We start from the raw sequence: 20,739 nt of genomic DNA, 5'->3' as shown, positions 1-20,739 counted from the left end.
CTGATGGCTATACTCTCCACCTTGCAAATGTTTTCAGCATACTAGCAAGAAGCTCAATATGATCCAAGTCAATTTAATTTGATATTCACTACCTTTTCTCAGAACTGCATCTGCTGGCAATGTAATCTAGTGATCAAGGAGAATGAGAGTGCTAGGGCTATTTTTATTAACAAGCATATACTGATTTGGGGGTCCTTGTTGTGATTTAAATAATAACTCAACCTATCATTCTACAAGCAGTGTAGGTTATTTTACTACATACTTGTTCACATGAAGGCTAAACTTCTACTGCTTTGTTCATTGGCGTTTACTTATTCATTTAACAAATAACTGGGGTACCCAAATATGAAAAAGGCACCATGCCTACTCAAATCTGGTATTGTCCAGCATTTTGTTTCTACTAGGAATAAACTGCAAGCCAGCAGATTTTAACATGTACTCTCTTTTCATGATAATTTTTAACGTTAAATAAAATGGGGCTTAGTTTGATTTATGCATTATACGAATTTCTCCATTCAAACGACTGTCCGTGTATTTCTTCCCTTTTTTCCCTCTCTCATTGCCCGTCCTCCTTCCAAAAGATATTTCCCCTAATTTCATAATGACAATCAACGACAATAATAATAACAACCTAAGATATGGAAAAACATTAGAAGCTTCCTTTAATGGTTATATCACTTTCTGTTGAAAACCATGGCCTCTTAGCTTGTTTTTTCACTTTTCAGCAAAGTGACTCTCATGGATGCCAGAGCAGCCTTCCTGTTAGCATGAGTATTCAGCTTAGTCAAAAACTCAATTAGTCCTCTAAACTGCTAACATGGGTCAATTTCTAACAAGTGTAATTCTTCCTCTAAATATTCATAATGTTTCACATAAAAGAAAAAACATAGAAAAGTTAGTTGTATGTTACAACTTTTCTTCAACTTCCTAGTGAAAAACAAAGGCTCGGTCTCTGTTATACACAGAGAAAACATTTTAGGAACCATTGAGTTGATTTGTGTACTGGAGAGTCAGTCTAGTTGTTTGTTTCTTTGTTGTTTTAATAAACAGAGTAAATATGTTCCTGAAAAGTTAACCCTAAAATAAAACTCTGATCATACTTTTTTTTTTTTTTTGCAGTACGCAGGCCTCTCGCTGTTGTGGCCTCTCCCGCTGCGGAGCACAGGCTCCGGACGCGCAGGCTCAGCGGCCATGGCTCATGGGCCTAGCCGCTCCGCGGCATGTGGGATCTTCGACCGGGGCACGAACCCGTGTCCCCTGCATCGGCAGGCGGACTCTCAACCACTGCACCACCAGGGAAGCCCCCCTGATCATACTTTTGTTCCTTCATTAAGAAACTTCCGAAACTCAAGTTTTTACATTTATCTTCTAGAGAAAAAGTAGGAAATCATTCTGATTTTAATTTTGTTCATATTCTTTTAAGGGTGGCTATATTTTAAAATAGTTCTCAGAGAATTCCTAATCAAGGTAAAAAGGACTACACAATGGGTCAAAGACATTAAGCCAGACCGTAACCCATCCAATTAAGTTTAGCATGGAATATTCTCAAGGTCAGTTCAATCCTTACACCTAGGTAGCAAATATTTTTTTTTTTTTTTTTTTAGAAACTGTTTATTTTCCATCAACCTATTTCCATTTTAAAGTTTGTGAAGAACAGTTTAAGACCACTCAGTGGTTGTTCCTACCCACTCAGTGGCCTGAGCAGTGGAAGCTGCAGACCAGTCTTCAGTGGTGAACTGCTGAATAGGCACAGAGGGCACCTGTGCACCTTCAGACCAGTCCGCCACCTCAGGCTGAGTAGCAGTGAACTCAAGAGCTGGAGCAGTCCATTCACCCTGAAATTCCTCCTTGGCCACAGCCTTCTCAGCTGCCGCCTGCTCTTCCTTTTCAATCTCTTCAGGATCTCTGTAGAAGTAGAGATCAGGCATGACCTCCCATGGGTGTTCACGGGAGATGGTGCCACGCATGCGCAGAACTTCCCAGGCAAGCATCCACCACATCAGACCCACTGAGTGAGCTCCCTTGTTGTTACATGGGATGGCAATGTCCACATACCGCAGAGGAGAGTCTCTGTTACACAGAGCAGTGGTAGGCAGGTTACGTAAGAGGCCTCTGTGAGAGGCTGGTGGTCAGCCCTGGAATCAGTAACCACCAGAAGTCTTGGCTCCCAGAAGGCTGCCTGGATCTGGTTCGTGAAGGTTCCAGGAGTAAAGCGGCCAGCAGTAGGAGTGGCTCCAGTGGCAGCAGCAAACTTCAGCACAGCTCACTGGCCAGTATTCCTGGAGGATATGACACTGACATCAGCTGGGCTTTCAATGGCAACAATGGCACGAGCTGCCAACAGAAGCTTCTCCCAGGTTCTCTTCAGATTTATGATGTAGATGCCATCACTTTTCCTTTTGTAGATGTACTGTTCCATTTGGAAGTCAAGGTTGGTGCCACCTAAGTGGGTTCCTGCTGCAAGGAATTTGAGGACATCCTCCTCCATTTTCAGGACATCAAGGGCTCTGGACATTGTTAAAGTTTCCCTTTAAGTTGTGATGCGAATCCAGAACAAAGCCGTATGGACCCTTATCTGGTGTGGAAAGCGGTGGCAAATATTCTTGACTTCAATCTCTCATTTGATAAATAATCTAGAACTATGATGCTTTAATTTTCCTAACTGGAAAACAATGGCTTTAAAATGCTCATTCAGAGGAAAAACTTACTCCTTCAAAGTCTTTTTATGCAAATTGACAATTTTAAATGCTACTCTGCAGTTTTCTATATTTATAATTAAGATACAGCTAATTATACTGGCGCCAAGACATCATATGAATCTGTATACTTTATATGAAGCATTCCATGAGTGGAAAATTATTGAATTGGGGAGACAGCTATATGGGGATTCATAATGCTATTCTCTCTACTTTTATACATGCTTAAAATTTTCATCATTCTAAAGTTAAAAAAGAAAAAGAAAAATTAAGCATTAAATAGCCACCAGAGTGATAGGAAACAAAATACCACCAGAATCTCTACATTACTATTTCCAACCACTGTTCTCCTATTGACAAATAATTGCCCATTCAGTTTGTTTGTTTTCTATTGGTGAATCCAAACTATAAGCTGTCCATTTCTCAGCAGTTAAAGAACAGTAAGTAGTTGACATTGGGATATTTATTCATCCTTTGTAGTATAAATTAATGTAAACTAAGTGACAATATTTTAAAGATTATTCTCAATTATTAAAAATGAGACTACTGTTTTATAAATTAAATATAGGATAAACATTTAAAGAGGAATATTTGAAAAATAAAAAAGCTACTTGGAATAACTCTTGAAGCAATTTATACATAATATAGAAAAATTGCAACACTAGACGGTTATGCAGACATTTATTTAACTTATTTGTAGATATCTCTCTTTCGTTTCGTTTTTTTTTTTTTTTTTTTCGGTACGTGGGCCTCTCACTGTTGTGGCCTCTCCCGTTGCAGAGCACAGGCTCTGGACACGCAGGCTCAGCGGCCATGGCTCACAGGCTCAGCCGCTCCACGGCATGTGGGATCTTCCCGGACCGGGGCACAAACCCGTGTCCCCTGCATCAGCAGGCAGACTCTCAACCACTGCGCCACCAGGAAGTCCCTCATTTTGTTTTTAATTCACTTAAGAAGGCAGTTTAGGCACCTATTTCTATTTAGGATCATTATTAATACTAGAAAGGGAGGACTATATTTGTTTGAATCTATGAACTGTTTCCTGGTATGTGATTCTTTCATCACTGACATAGTTAAGTGACCATCATAAAGTGACTGTATCATCTGTTGTTTGTTGCCCAGAAAATAGAATCTTTCAGCAGCTGTATTCATTTAAGTTCATACTAATGCTGTATTCTCCCCTCTGAAGTATGGAAGATTATTCTCATAGAAATTTTACTTAGCAATTGCTATCTGCTATGGTTTCTGGAATGCTTTAGTTATATATTCCATAATAAATTATATTTACTACTTACCTTTGATATAAGTACATAAGTAATCTGCTTCCTTAAAAGTGATCTTCCTTACCAAACATCCCTAATTCTTTTCAACTTAAGTGAAAGTTAAATTTTAAAAACTATCTCCTTTTCAAATCTCTGATTTCTAACCACACATGGGCTCTGGGCAGTTTGGCAATCAGTCCCCTTTTCTTTTCTCCAAAGGGATCATTCCAAATGTTTAAAATTCTCCTCAAATCCCTTAATTACTTCCATCATCTCCACCCACTTGAGGTAAATGGTCTTGCCTCCAAGACCACAGGAAAAAAAAATAGCAAAGGACACATAGTCCTTTATCATTCCATTTCTCCTTTCTAAACATATCAATATTCTTCTGTCCAGAGCTAACCCACGATCCTGTGCTCTTCACACCATCACCTCCGTATCTTCCTGGATCTCATTCAGTCACTTGTCTTCAATAACTTCCTCTCTATTGACTACTTTTTCTTAACTTATAAACACATCCCAATCTCTCTCATCTTATAAAATGCGTTCCTTCTACTGATTAGCCATTTTTTCCTCCTCATCAAAACACTTCATGGGAAAAAAAAAAACCCCGACTCTCAATTCTAAGTAATAGCATAACATTAATAATAATAATTAACACAACATTAACTTATTCAGTCCTCATCACAACTCTATAAGGTAGGCAGTATTTATTTCCATTTTATGGAAAAGTAAACTGAGGCACAAAGAGGCAAAGCGACTTGCCCAAAGTCACAAAGCTAGTAAGCAGGAACTGAGAAACCAGGTACCAGAGCCCAGTTCTTTCCCACTATGCAACACTTCATCCCCTGGGTAAGGATATTTACTCACATGACTTTGATTATTAATTATATACTAATAATCACTACCATCAATCTATCCAGTCTTGATTTTTCCCTATTTAGTTTCATTACTTCCTATTTTGAGATACCTTGATTTCAATATATTCGAAAGACCTAGCCTCCATCTCTTTTCTCCCTACGCTTCCTCTACACTGCTACAAAAACAAATCTATCCATTATGGTTTTTAACTTACAAACCTTCAATGACTCTCCATCACCTACAAAATAGGGTCTCCAAACTCTTCAGCAAGGCACACAAGACTCTTCATAACCTGCTCCAAAATTACCTTCTCACTTCTACTCCTGCAATTACTTACACATATCCTCTAATCATCAAACTCTGAGAAGTATGTACCATGCTTTGTCACATCTTCTGCTGCACATAGAATGTTCTCTCAGTTTGGGAAGTCACTTTTCATTCTCTCTTGATGAATCATTACTCATCTGTATTTTCCAAACCACCCATCCTGCACCTTCCCCAGGTAAAGCTAATCTCTCTCCTACTTCTACATTCCCAAAATATTTGTTAAAAAAACCCAACTCTATCATCACAATATAATATTGTTCTGTCATTAGTAATATAGACTATGAGCTCTTAGAGAACTGGGACATTCTCTTACTGATATTTGTATCCAGTACCCAGAACACAGCAGTCACTCAGAACACATTTGATAAATGAATAGATGTAGCTCGCCTTTACTATTCAAAATCAATGTGCTCTGGACATGGGAAGATAAATGAATATATCATAAGAGACATCATAATCTTAATTAGTAATTATTTGCCTATAAAATGGCTAAAAACCTAGCAATATGCAGAGAATATTTTTGTTTAAATAGTAATACAAGTATAGACTCTTCCTTGAAGTTCCAGTGAACAAAGAACTCTACCATCTACACAAGCAATCTTTTAAGTAAACAGTAAAATACATAAAGGCAAGAAGAAGTCAGAAATGTTAGGCCTGTCTCCAAGCCACAAAACTTGATCATGAATAGCCATCAGCTTATAAATATTACAAGATATCCACATGAACCAAACAAACACTGAAGTTTTAGTCTCAATAGTTTTTCCCGCTACTCTAATTCCTACATGTATAAAATATTTTGGCACTGGTATGACACACCATGGCATTTACTAAATGGTTTACTAAATTACACTTATAAATCACAAAGGCATCAGCTTACATGCCCAACTGCATATAAGTGTGAGGCAGATTGAAGCTGTCTCACTCAGCCTTAAGTGGGGGAAATTCATGGTACAGTTTTTGATTGTAAGAGTAGAGGTAAACTGCCTTAAGTAGATCTTTAAAGAAAAATGCAACCGGAAAGCAATGTGGTTTCCACCATGTTTTAAACGGTGGTTTCCTCTGCAGGCGGTTCCTCTTAATTCTATTGAGAAAAAGAAAAATAAAAATGCAAAGGTTACAAAATAAGGTGATGAGAGAAATGCAAAGTAGCACAAACAGAGCAATGATGAAATACTCAGAGCAGTTTAGTTACTTAAGCTACAATGAAGTCAATTAAATGTGTCTTATTTCTTTAAAAACTATTGAGTATCTCACTGAGAGTTTTTTCCTAATTTATATTAAATTCTAACGTCAACATTCTTGGATTGCATTTAATAATATGAGTGGTCTTGAGTGATTCTGATCCTGAAGTTACTGCCTTGTTTATACACTAAGGTTCACACATGGGCTGGTCTAAAGTTCAAAGTTCAAAATAATTCAACTTTTAATACATATAATGAAAAATTACACCTAAGTCACTCACCAGAACACAAAAGCAACATTAATATTGCTGTTGTAGACTAAACAAAAGCAGGAGTCGGCAGTCTTTAAAACTTTTACTGTTTTTCTAGCCTCCAACAGGAAGAGCATTTTGGAAATATAGGGCTCATTAAAGAAGCCCTTTAAACTACTGTTGGAACTTACGATTTTTGCCTTATAGGTGGAACTCTAAGCAGAGATTTAATGATCATTCTTATTTATACTTGTCAGTATTTTAAAATTTGATACTCCGCAAAGAACAGCTGATGTTTGACATTGCAAGTTCATTATTAAAACCATAGTATGTCAAGCCCAAGACACAAAAAGAGAAATAAAACTAATTTGTTAAGGAAAAACCTTATCATGTACAGTTTACTTTCCTTCCTGCATCACCAAGTCTGTATTTTTATCTTACCTGCAATTTATGGCCTAAAAATTAAATGAATTAAAATTAATTAATTAAAAATAATCTAATGCAAATATTAAATCACCAAAATACTCGAACAAAAACATCTCTAGGAATGCTTCAACAAAAATTCTGGAGCTTAAAAAAGAGCTATTTGCAAGCTTTCCTGCGTTAACAAAAGGGCAGGTAATAATGATGGCTTGTATGACAATATTGTCTTTGTTAGTTTAGCCCCAACAGAACTAAAGATTTCCTGATTATGACTTGGTAATCTAAGTCAACTGAAAAGATTTCTGGGGAAGGGAAACAAAGAGGAGTCTGAATGCTAGCATTTAAGTGGAATATATTACCTAAGTTTACTCTTCAGTGTGGGACACTGTAAATAAGAAGGGCTCCTACTTTGACAGCCCATGCTAGGTCACGACCTAAACTCACTGTACTGGTGTAAAAGAGAAAGTTCTGCTGGAGTCTCAGATATGTATGTTTCTCTGCTTCACCTTCAGGATCTTGTAATCACATAGGGCCTTACAATGAAGTGTTCACTCTGTACTGTATCTCATTGTCAAGATTTTTAAACAGTGGCTTTTTTATTGTAATGAGCCAATTATGAGCCAGTCACTCAAGCAGTCATTAACAATAGATTTTTCTAATTGCATTTTTAATGAATTTTATTTTGGATAAAAGCCCTTAAAAGTACCTATGGCAAAGGGTAATCATACATTGAATTAACAGAAAAATCTGTTTAATAATGACTTGTCTTTTATTTACTAAAACAAAATAAATTCCAGTGAGAACGCTAAAAAATTGACAGTGTCAGGGAAAAAAGGTTGCAGGGCGGGAGAGGGAGTCGTATTCTTCACTGCTAAAAAATAAAAATGAAAACATGCCTTATTCTTTCCTAACTTTAAGGTACAAATGAAACATTATTTTATCAACACAGACCTTGCTCTATATTTAGAAAATAATTAGTTATTAATATTTTACCCATAAGCTATTAATAATGCCTAACATAATTATAAAACAAGCTAAATGGACAAGGGAAATAAAGGCTCATTTCAAATTTAATGTACTCATTTCTATAGATGAATATACAGATAAGATGTTAAAAGTTATTTTTAAAACTGTTATTTTAAAAGTTATTTTTAAAACTGTGTTGTATAAACAAAACACTACAGTGTAAAAATCTTCATTCACCTCAAAGTACTTTCTATGCATGTATGAATGGAAATGTCCTTGCTGAAGATAAAAAATGGTCTTAATGAAAATGTGAATGTATAGTTTGTGATCACTCAGATATATAAATGTATTTTTTTTAGGTTGACTCTATTGAAACTTCATAAGTCTTAATCATAATTAAGAGCTCACTACTCACTGTGATTTAATAAGTCATTAATTAGGAAGTTTTAAAGATGCACAGTGACACTAGAAAAATCCTCTCTTTGGAGGCTATACACGTCATCCTCTGCATGGATTAAAAAAATTTTAATCCATTTAAATCACTCATTGGTGCAAAGAGACAAAAATTATAAATATGTATACATACATATATATATACACACATATATATATATATATATGTATAATAAAACTATTCCCAGAAAAACTGTCACTATACACTCTGATTTTGTTAAGGAAATAAAAACTTTTTTGAATGTTCAAGGTTTTAAAAACCTTGTATTTTCTGCCTCAAGAACGGGCTGACTGAAAGCATGAGGTTCTGCAGCCTCTGGTTAATTAATCTGCGGCTGAATGACAGCGTGCCTAGGGGCATGGCACTGGCATCCCACACAGGGTCCCAACATGCTTTAAGCCTTGTATAGCTACATTCTGCACGCCAAGACTTTACCCAACAAATAGCAGAGAGGCCTTCAGAGCCTTTCTTCTTCTGAGACATTCCATTTAATTAATGTAATCCCTCTTTATCTTAAAGGTTTAATAAATTTAGGTGAGGCAAAACCAACATATCTATGGCACTGAATGTTGTAACTAGTTGCTCTAACACTTTTCTTATGTACCCCAAAGGCTTCTTCACAAGGCATAAAGAAAATGAAAGCAAAAAAATGTTCTAACAGGTTTAGAAATTTTCAAACATGCTTCTTGATCTATTAAAAATATGTATATTTGTACAACCCAACGTTTAAGAATTCAATTAAATGAAGCTGGCGATTTCCATTTCACTAGACTTATTTTATGTTATAAAAATATAAATCAGACACCCACCCCAAAACACTTTGAAAATCACTAATATCGAATCTTGAGCAAGGTAAGGCTATTTTTTTAGCAACAGGATACAAAGGACATTATTCTAATCCCTTTCACTGCCAGAACAAAACATCTTTCAAATCAAGATAAAATCACTACATCATGAATGTTAATATCATTCTGAGAAAAATAATACCTTACGACTAGAAAAGACCATCCCTTTAGGGAGAAATGTTGTGTTAAAGTGGATTATTCTTTTAGTAGTGTAATAGAATGGCTTCTACCTACTCCCAGATGGAAAATCAAAATCTGCATTTAAATGGAAATATTTTAAAACAGATAGGACAAAAGGCTAAAACCATAAGGAATATCTCCATCCTTACATTTTAAAAATCCAAAATTTAAAAATCCATAAGAACTTTTCTGTACGGTATGGCTTTAAGATTTTGTTTGTATGTTTGTTTCATTTTTATGAAGAGTTTGCACTGCAACATAATTTCACAGTTTTGTGATTAACACATACTATTTGTGGCTATTATATCAAATTCACAAATTGGATGAAGAAGTAGGGTTGCAAAATTTTTACTATTACAAGAAACACATTTACTGTTTAGGCTTGTGCAGAGTTAAGAATGAGTTCTGTATTTTCTTCCTATTTTTAACTATGCTATTTTATAGGTAATTCTTAGAAGGCAAGAGCAGTTTGCTGAAATCAAATAAAATCTGAGTTTCTTCAGCATTGGCTCAAATCACCACCATGGTTAGAGTAAAAAGAAAGCAAAATGCTAGGCAATATTATAACAACTGCTCTTTGCAACCTGAAAGACTATTTTCAGTTCTTCAATAGTTGGGGCAATTTTCTTAAATTCTGAAGGAGCCTGACAGCACTGCACATTTCTTAATGTTTGCATTTACTTTTACATTATAAAACAATAAAACAGCAGGATAATATTCATGCAGTTTAGAGACTTGTAACATTACCACAAATAATTCTACTGTATTATGGCAAAACATAAGCTTTCTAAATGTAGGCTGACTAAAGAAAGGGCAATCTATATTCACTGAAAGTACACAGACAAGTAAGGTTGAAAATATAACTTAAATGTTGTACCTAGTTCTAAAATAATGTTTGAAAAGGGCTGAAAAAGCAAAATCCATGCTGGATGAAATCTTTTTTGTTATATATTAAAATACAATTAATTTCAAGTGCAGTGCTTATTGGCAAGGGAAAGGCTTCCCACCTTTCTTCCTTGGAGTTTATAATAGAGTACATGGCTTCCGCCACCTCAGAAACCAACCGCATTATGTAATTTGATCATTTTCCTCAACAGTGTTGTAAACCAAGATATTCGACAATTACCAGCTTCAAAGATGCAGGTGTTTTGATGGTAGCCACATTTGACTACTGGACTGCAAATAATGGGCCAATCTGAAAAACTTGGCCATATCATCTCCTTTATAAGATCAGCCCATCAGTTCTGAAACATCTTTATTGCTAGAAGCTGCTGGCTTTTGTACAGGAAGCTGTGTGGATCTCTTTAGTTAAAAGACATCTTATTCAAAAGTGTAATGGGAAAAAAACTCTTGCATATGTACTGGGTGGTTTTCTCACTTTTAACAGGTAATTCATTTCAATCCAGTTGTCCGTGATTCTCCTAGTGATAACCATAGGGATGAAAAAGAATAAAAGCATTTCCCTACAGTAACCTAATTCTCATCTACACTAGAGCCTCCATGCCTGATCCCAATTCCCCACCCCTAACCTTCACTCCCAAACCTCCCAGCAGAAAAAAATTTCAGATATCAGTGGGAGATGATATACCGTAAATCTAATAATCAAAAATAAACCTTGATACATATCTTCATTAGTCTACACTAGGTAGCAAACTAAACTAGGGAAGCTGTATATGAAACATCACAGAAGATCCAAGACTCATGGATATTTTAAATCACCTGCTTTACAATTGCCTAAATTACAGAACAACTGTAGAAACACGGCAAATTATGATTTAAAAGAAAGTACCTACCTATCCTTGGAGATATTAGACTTTTATAGCTAATGTGTGAAGAAAGTGACTTTTAAACTCAAATATTCCTGTTCTAAATGAATGGTACTCTCAGCAGAGAACCCGTCTAAAACCTCACATTTCTAAGTGCGGCCTCAGACCAGTAGCAATGGCATCACCTGGGCACTTGTTAGGAAAATCTCAGGCTCTACCCAGGCCAACTGAATCAGAACGTGAATTTTTAATAAGACTCCCAGATGATTCATCTGCACTGAGAAGCTCTGGTCTAAGTTATTCTAGTTCCACCATTTATTCTTCATTGAGAGACATAAAACAGTGAAGAACAGAACAGCCTGTACTCATAAAAACACATAATATTACAGATGACCACAATTTAAATAATGAAAAACAGGGAGGAAATGTTAGCAAAACTTAAGTAATTCAATTAGATCTAGATCCTGCAATCTTTGTTTTTAATACTTGAAAATTCACTTAAATGTGTGTATGTACATGCACAGACATGTGTGAGAGGTGAAAGAGGAAGACAGAAAGGAAAGGTAGATTAAGAGTGAGAGAAAAAAATAAAAGGGAGAGAATGGAACCGTAAGAGTGTACATAGGGTGTATATGTAGATGTATTTAGGGCCAAAAAGTAGAAGAAACAAAGTGAGAACCCAGCAACTTGGAGAAGAGCAGCAATGCCCCTTCTCAACCACATTCCCGCACACTCCCTCTTTTACATGCCCAAGACAGTGTGATGGGAATACTTTTCATCTCAATAACAAGAAACTACCAAGAAATAAGCATTAAAAGCAAAATTTGTGACAGAAACCAGTATTCCCTAATTGTATTAAACAATACAAGTAAACATGGAAAGATTACTTCTGAGAAAGTAAAGAGACCAACAGCACAAGGTAATTAAAACACTAAAAAGGTGATTTAATATTCTTTTTCCAAAGTCTAAATAATAATTTAGAAATAGTTACCATAATATAAACATTATTTGTTTTATTCTTACAAATGAACGTACTATTCTTACTGTTATTACTACTATACTAAGAGACTAAATTCAAAATAGCAGCACTATAGTTTTGATTGTTCTTAATGACATCATAAAATAGCTAACATTAATAACACAAGCTCAAAAAAAAAGAGAAACAGATATTTTCTATTGGACATAAAGTAATGGCTTAAACCTGCAGTAACAATTTGCAGTGTGAAGTTTAGCTAAAATGTTACATTTGACTTTTAAATATATATATATATATATATATATATATATATACACACCTAAAATGATTAATCTACCATGATTAATCCAATATTTTATCATTTATTTAACGAGAGAAAATTAGAAATCATTTATAAATACTGCCAAACTTAATGATACCAATAGAAAATATACCAGTTGATATCCAGGAGAACATAATGGTTAATCAGAAAACAGAACTTACTGGAGAAAAATGAATTATAATTAATGTTATATTGTACCTGTTTAAAAAATAATATATATGTGTATACATATATATCTGTATACATATCGGTATCTGTATTCATCCACATGGCACATTAATAGTATACAGTGTAGTAAGATTCAGCTCACTTTGCAGCTGACCATCTATAGAATGTAGCTCCATTAAATCACTGGAGACTGACTTCTCACAATAATAGGGGAAAAAAAAATCACCCTACATCTTGCATTTCATGACTGAGCTTCCCTAATACATATCTCTGGTTTTGCTCGAAGAAAAAAATGCAGTCAAAGATGGGCAGAATGCTACTCCCAGCTTGTATTCACCAAATGCCAGGAACTGTAAAAATAGGATTCCAAGTTGAGTTTTCAGATACTTATTAAATAAAGACTTAAAATTTCCAAATATAAATAATATTTGCATAAACAGGTTTATTATTTATGGAAGTCAACTAGGCAATATATATCAATGGCTTCAGAAATCATCATACACTTTGATCCATTAATTCCTTAGGATAGATTTGTCTGAAAATCTATCCTAAGGAATTAATTTTTTTTAATGTAGACAATAATTGATGTACCCACATCAAAGTGCTATTATTTATAGTAAAAATTAGATTCAACCTAATTTACAAAATTAGGGAATCATTAAGGAAATTATTATACAGCCACATGATGGAATATTAAGTAGCCATTAAATTATATTCATAAAGACATTTTAGTGACATGAAAAACATGAAAAACTGATATTTTAAGCTAAAAAAAGCAGTGTATAAAGTTATACACACGAAGTATGTATGTATATCTATGTATGTGTGTTAAATATATGGGTGTGGAAAATATGTCAAAATGTTAACTCTGAATGACAATTTTGAGCAAGATCTTTTCTTATACTTTTATATATTTTCTTTAAGAATCAATTGTTTTTAAGTATCAAAGAAAATTAAGTAATAATTTAGATAAAAGACAAGGTATGAAGAACAAGGGTGAGGATACTGCAAGGTTACACTGAAGTTATTCCACTGAATAAAGAAATTGTGTGTGTGTCTGCAAGAGGAATACCAAGAACCTAGTGTCAGAGAAAAAGAAGCTCTTTCTTCTGACTACATGAGAGGTAAAAGACAGATGAAACAGTTAAGCAAAAAAACAATAAAAAATAGAAAAAAAGAATGTAGAAAAGTCAGATCTATTAGAATCTAATAATTGGACAAAGAAAGCAAAGGGGATATCATCAATGCCAATGTGATTTTTCACTCTACAAAAGTACCAAATAGTTTAAGTAAATAAATTAAGAAAATAAATTATAACAACACTTAGTTTTAGAATGTTTATTCCAAGTCTTGGACTGAATACAAGGAAAGAAACTAGTTACTATTAAATAATAACAAAACAAATTTCTAGAACCTCATTTTGTTTTCTATGAAGTTGACAGATACAAAGGCTGCTGTTTTCATTTCTTTTACAAAACACAGTTAAAACACAACTTTAAACTGTCCGGGTGATAAAAATTATATACTGAAATGTGTACAATCCACAAGCTATGTCATTTATAAAACAATATTTTAGCTACTATGTTAATTAGTAACAGTAAGTTGTAACTTACTGTGTTTTCCCTTAAACTTTTCTTGACTGTAAATGCTTCATAATCATTTTCATTTCAGATTGCTTGATTGATCTGTTGATTCCAAATCAATAAAAACATGGAGTAAAGAGTAGTCACACTAAATCCATTAGATAAAACAGGGAATTCAGTGAATGCACTGATTTTATACACAGTAGGGAATCAGTAATTATCAAATAACCATAAAGTATACAGAAAGTATCAACGTAAGTTTGGCATCTTATAACTCTGTGAAATCTTCACAAACTAGATTAGTTTTACCTATTATACATCACTGTTTTGTCTAAAATATACACAAGTGACAGTCTGAGAAGAAACTATATATGCTCAATAGCATGAAGGAGAAATCAAGCTACTCAAAGCTGAAGACAAAATTTCTACCTGAGTATAAAGGTTCGAGAACTCCACCTGAAAACAAGGCCCCTTGATATTAACCTAAAATTAATGTTTAAATTACCTAGTCTTTGATAGAAACTAGTCTATGACAACCCTAAAGAATATCTGAAATTAATATGATGATGCTTCCATAAATAAAGCGGAGAGGTGGTTTCTGGCCTTCCAAAGCAACTAATTTAAAACAGTAAGAAGTGTCTAATTAATGACCTCAGGATACACTGAATTGGAAATCTGACCTAATTTAGTACAAAATCACACTTCACTTTGGCAAAACTAGTACTGTGGTGGAAGCACTGAAAAACTGTTAACATGTAATTATCCACTCTCCATTGTGGAGGACCAGGACAAGGAAGAAGCTTAGAGACTCTAAGACTAAATTGGTTAAAAATAAACTACTAAGTTGTTTGAAGGTATTAATCAAAAGTATAAGCTAAATCAAGATTCGTAAGTATAATCCACAAACAGGCTCAGATGGAGCAATACTGAGCTTTAAAGACCACAGGACTCTTAGGAGAAACTCAGTGACAATGGCCAGACAAGGAAGGATGAATGCAAACTCATGGAACAAAGGTACACTACAAGAAACATGGAATATTTTTAAAAGAGCAAAGATTTCATCACAAATAATAATTCTGATGAATACATAGCAGTAACTTTTTCCCTTAAAACTCAAAGTGCTAAGTCCTTGAGACAGGCACTATGCCTTAAATCATCTACATCTCTAGCAACTAGAAAAAAAAAACCTAGAAAAAAAAACAAGAGAAAAAATAAATGTATGTTAATGTTCTACAACTCACAGAGCATGTGTAAACATTATGAATAATGGTTATATAGTATGTGACTTCCTATCTTTGCACCTCTTGCATTTATCACCTTATATTGAAGCTCAAAGAAAAAAGCATACAGAATAAAATCATGTGAAGAATTCCTCCTCACATTGTTTTCTCATATAAACTTTTCAAATTCTACTGATGTGACCATTTTCTGTCTACAAAGCTTTTCAAGTTAATAAGATTTTAGTAGGTGGCAACAGCAAGACCCTTTAGAAAAACTGAACCCTGGAAAATATTCAATTAATTCCAGCAATATCAAGCTAAAGCAAAGTCAAAAACACACATAGTGAAATGCATAAGCTTTGACATCGTATTCACCAATGTCAAAGAAACTGATATCTGAAGCACAAAGAGGAAAGACAATTAAAGACAAAATAAGGAGTAGCAGAATTTCTACCACACTATGCCTGAAGACACAGAAGAGCATGGTTAACTGCTCTAAGGACCAGATCAACAGATAAACCAGGACAGATAACAATGATCTTAAATTAGTTAACTATGAGCAATGCTCTACCGCTCTAATGCAAAAGAAGCATAATACTTAGTGAATAAAAATAATAATAATGATAATAATGTAATAGTTAACATTTATTGAGGCTTCCTTTATGACCCATTTTACTGTCCCATTAATGCTCATGACAATCCTATGATGTAGGTACTATCACTAGCCCTACTTTACAAATGTGAAAGCCCCACTTTATAAATGTGAAAGCTAGAGAAATTAACTAAACCAAGGTCATACAGCTAGCATGTGGTAGAGCCTGGAACACAGACAAGTCTGACTCCAGAGTCCCCACTCAGCCCTTGGAAACAAAGAAATCCCCAACATTTCTTGTTACATAAAACCTTGGTTTTCTGAACTATATGTAATTATGAAGATATCATTGGTCATAATTAAAGTAAAAGGTGAAAATATACAGTGTAACAAGGGCTATCAACCTCTTTTTGGTCTCCAAACACTGACAACATATTATTCCTCATCACAACCCGGTGATGGAGCTGAGGAGGAAATACCACCCAGCTAATCCTGATATACCCACCTTGAGAATTCCACAGTATACATACACACTTCTTTTTTTGTAAGCAATACTACTTATGGCTCCACCCAAACCTTGCTTGTAGCTCCAAAAGATTTTTAAATAAAATGTATATTCAAAGATTTTTGCCACATTTCTCTCATGCAAGACTCACAATAAAAAAATTTCATCACATATTTCAATATCAACTTATAATAAAGAAAACTGAATTAGTAAAATAATAATAAAATGCTATTTTTTTCTCAGGTTTCATTCTTCTTCATTCAGCAGTGGTAATGATCTTGTCTCACATTCTACCACCTTGAAGAAATTTAAAGAAGGATTTTTTTTTTTAAGAGGACTGGTATAAAATTATCACTGACATTTTAATTAAAAAAAGACATGTATGTAGAATAAACAGGACATTTCCTCTAACAGTCTGCAGTGGCTGCTCCATTGCTTCTTTGTACAGTCTGAGTAAATCATGCAGGCTCTAACTAGACAGAGCAGCTGTATTTCACTGTCTTCAGTAATGTAATCTACATTTATCACTATTTTAATTAAGCAGATTCCTAATTTGGTACTTCCATTGCAAAGAAAAAATACCTTATTAGTTTTTTTTTGGTAGACAGCATCTTGTCAGTCTTGTAAACCAGAATTTAATTTTAAACATGTTTCCTACTGCAACTGGCCATTATTTTAAAAAGAACTACCATATTTGGTTTATTAAGAGCTTGTTCATTTTCAATGTAAAGGCTTAAACATTGGTTGCTTCTTTAAAATGATTTAAAAAGATGCTTTTGCAGTCCTCAATGTTAACCCAAGTGATATACTAAAAACAATATGTGCTTTATTATAATATTAAATTCAAGGTTATTCAAAATCAATATGAAGCACAGTAAGAACCTTACAAGAAAAACAATGCTTTACAGAATGTTGAGAAAATTCAGTTCAGTAGTTCTTAGAGAAAGATTATGTTTATCATCGGGTTATGTGAAATGCCTGAATATTTAGCTAAATCCATCACTGTGGAATAAAGCAGCTTTTACGTTTTGAAGACAAGTTCTGAATTTTTAAAAATTCATTTCCCATTATTATTTGTAGTCAGAACAATTTGACTTTAAAGAATAAGTATATGAATTACTCTGAAGGTGTGCTTGTTTTAAATGGTTCACAGAGAAACAGTTACTGTAATATTACGTCACTGCATTAAATTGTGAATTTTAATACATATGATATCTCGAATCTTACATATCAATAAAAAAGCCCTGATGTTAAAAAAATTTTGTAGTCAGCACACATTAATTGAGCATCTTTTATGTGCCATGTAAAGAATTAAGTGCTTTGTATTCAAACCAAAGTAGAACAAAGCCTTTGCACAAAAGAGGGTGTCTGTGTGTGTGTGTGTGTGTGTACACACATATACATTTACAGTACAGTACCAAGTGATTTTTAAACTTTGTTCCTTTGAAGGGGAGGGTCTTTAGTGACCCAAGTCCACTTCAACCAGAAAAGTTCCACCTTCATCTATTTTTACACGTCTTTTTTGCAGCCAGGTGAAGAAAGCAAAAGCCGCTTACCTAGAAAGTAGAATAAGGGCTCTAGACTACCTCTAAGAACACAGGTAAATGAAAAATATCCTAACTGTTCCGAGATATACTGAGGGAAAAAAATAAAAGACTCCCTTTTTTTTGAGTTTCATTTATTATCAGTTTCACATGTTGCCAAATATTGGTTTGTGGGTAAATGTCTACTAAAGTAAAGTTAATAAACATGGCCTATTTAAGAAGTTTGGGGATGAGGTCTGCAGGGAATTGAAAGTTAATGCACCATCTCACTTTGTCAGTCCACATTACCAAGGAATGCCATGCCAGCTTTCAGATTCACATAAATCATCAGAAGTTATGAGATCAGAATTTTTAAAGAAATCTATAGTGCATTAAATGTGTTCTAGATTTATATTAAAACTTCCCCATGTAAAACAATACCACTTACCTTCACACTGAGTTTTGGACTGAAGTTACCATGTGAGCATCTATAATGACTTGGCCAATTAATACACATTATCTCTCATCCCTTACAAAACCTCAAAAGATAAGCTATTTTCACTCCCGTTTGACAGATGAGAAAGCAGGCTCAGAAGTTAAGAAATGTGTTCAATATTACATAGTGAATACAAGGAGAAGCTAGGATTTGGGCCCATGCTTTTTTTACTAAAATACTTTCAGAAGCAAAATAAACTTAGCACATGAAATTTTTCTCTTCTAATCACAGCTAAATATGATGCCTTCTATTACTATCATTTAACAGCTGTACATAAAGTTGTTTTACAATGAAAAATTTAGCTATCGACATATATGATCAAATAGGTTACCAAAAAAGAGAAAGGAAAATCTAAAGTTTAAATCAATGCTAATTAATGACAAATACTTTAGTCATTGTGTAACTCCCTTAGTTTGAATTTAAATAATGTCATGTATAAAGCCTGGGTTACCCAATTCAGGAACAAGTAAAAGTTAAGTTCTAGGCAGCCCACTCAGGCTCTAATTAAATAGAAGAAATGAGTACAAAGGAACTAAATTATTTTTTGAAATACTCCTATTGGAACTCAACTTCAAAAAGATATTTCATGAAGAGACAGTAAAGCTTGTAAGATTCCTTCTATCTCAAATTACTCTGATGAATGTCTGATAAAATTGAGATTTACCACTGGATAACAAGAGGTAGCCAATAATTCTAAATGAAAACTCAGAATGGTCTTTTGTTCCCTTTGTTTAAAGTAAAGCCGCTAGTGAAAAACAAGAATGTCTGCTTAGGAAAAAGGAGTCTCTTGTCTGAGCAAAACTTAAATTTAAATATCCTGCTTCTTACCTGAATATTCCAAATCATCTACATTTATCTACTGTTCACTAAAAGACTATAGAGGGCACTGTTGCATTAGCTTTGAAGCTTTACAATAGAAGCTGAGAAAAACATCTAGAATGTGTAATTTCTTTAAAGAGTCAAATGCATGGTAATCTACTAAGCCTAATAAAGGGAAAAAACCAAAATGTATGTTTTTCTAAAATAGGCTGAACTTCAATGGGGCAAAAAACTTAACAAAAACAACTGTCAAATTGAGAACACCGCATTGCACACATTTTGCATTTCCCTTTGTAGTGCTTTCATGAGAAAGGTAACTAATCATAGCACCTCCTTATCCAATGGAAACAGCACCCCACTGCAAAATCCTCTTCACAATCAATAGGAAAACGAATGTGGCACCTCATGCAATCCTTCCATAATTCTATCAACAGAAAGAATGCAGTCTGTTTGCATACTTTTGTCTAAAAGGCCAATTCCATTTGTCCCCTCTTTGGGAAAAATGACAGCTACAGATCCATCACCCTCACATGAAAGTAAACAAACTGCAAAAAAACAAAACAAAAAAAGGATCAAAATTGAAATCCTCACCATTTTTAAATGAAATTCTATTACATGTAAAAACTCAAACTCAAAGCAAAATAGAAAAAACAAGTTTTTCTTCAGAGATGTGAACTTTATGCTATTGTGCAACAGTTCTGGGATATAAAAGAAATAAGTTATATACAACAATATTCACTAATCGTATAATTACATACAGATAGCATTCAAGCTTTCCATGTATTTTCTGTCTTCTCACATCATTCCTGTTACAATTCTTTGCAACTAAATTCGATTAAGTACAGTGCCAAAGATCTTTTTTAATATATATGTTTGCAATGTATTACAATGAAGCTAGTATATAAAATACAAAGCTTCTTATTACCCTACCACTTAAGTTTTTTCCACTTGTTTATTCACCAAAAATTAAAATTTTTGACACAAATAATAAAATGGGAAAGGAAAATTAAATTATTTATTTTGGTAATTTAAAAATAATGTCCTGAATTGCTGAAACACTATATAGCTATAAGAATTAAAACATCATGACCAGACTACTAGAGATAATATGTAAAATGAGAAATGCATTAATATATATCAAATCATAACACCACATTAAAAGTTAGATGAATCAACATTAATAAAGGTACCATCATAAAACTAAGGCCTTGGGAATTCCCTGGCAGTACAGTGGTTAGGACTCTGCGCTTTCTACTGCCGAAGCCAAGGGCCTGGGTTCAATCCCTGGTCAGGGAACTAAGATCCCACAAGCTGCACAGAGCA

The 20,739-nt window shown here is 34.1% G+C and overlaps 1 protein-coding gene and 1 pseudogene across 6 annotated transcripts in view; both read right to left on the bottom strand.

Annotated features, from left to right (window-relative positions):
* The window catches only part of DPH6 (diphthamine biosynthesis 6), a 465,669-nt gene that overhangs the window by 412,551 nt on the left and 32,379 nt on the right, over positions 1 to 20,739 (bottom strand). The window lies entirely within an intron of this gene.
* Positions 1,474 to 3,115, bottom strand: LOC116749260 (annotated as a pseudogene).

Source organism: Phocoena sinus, chromosome 2, assembly GCF_008692025.1.
Source record: "Phocoena sinus isolate mPhoSin1 chromosome 2, mPhoSin1.pri, whole genome shotgun sequence".
NCBI classification, from domain to species: Eukaryota; Metazoa; Chordata; class Mammalia; order Artiodactyla; family Phocoenidae; genus Phocoena; species Phocoena sinus.
Note: the sequence above shows the minus strand (reverse complement) of the source record. Positions and strands in the feature narration are given on the sequence as shown.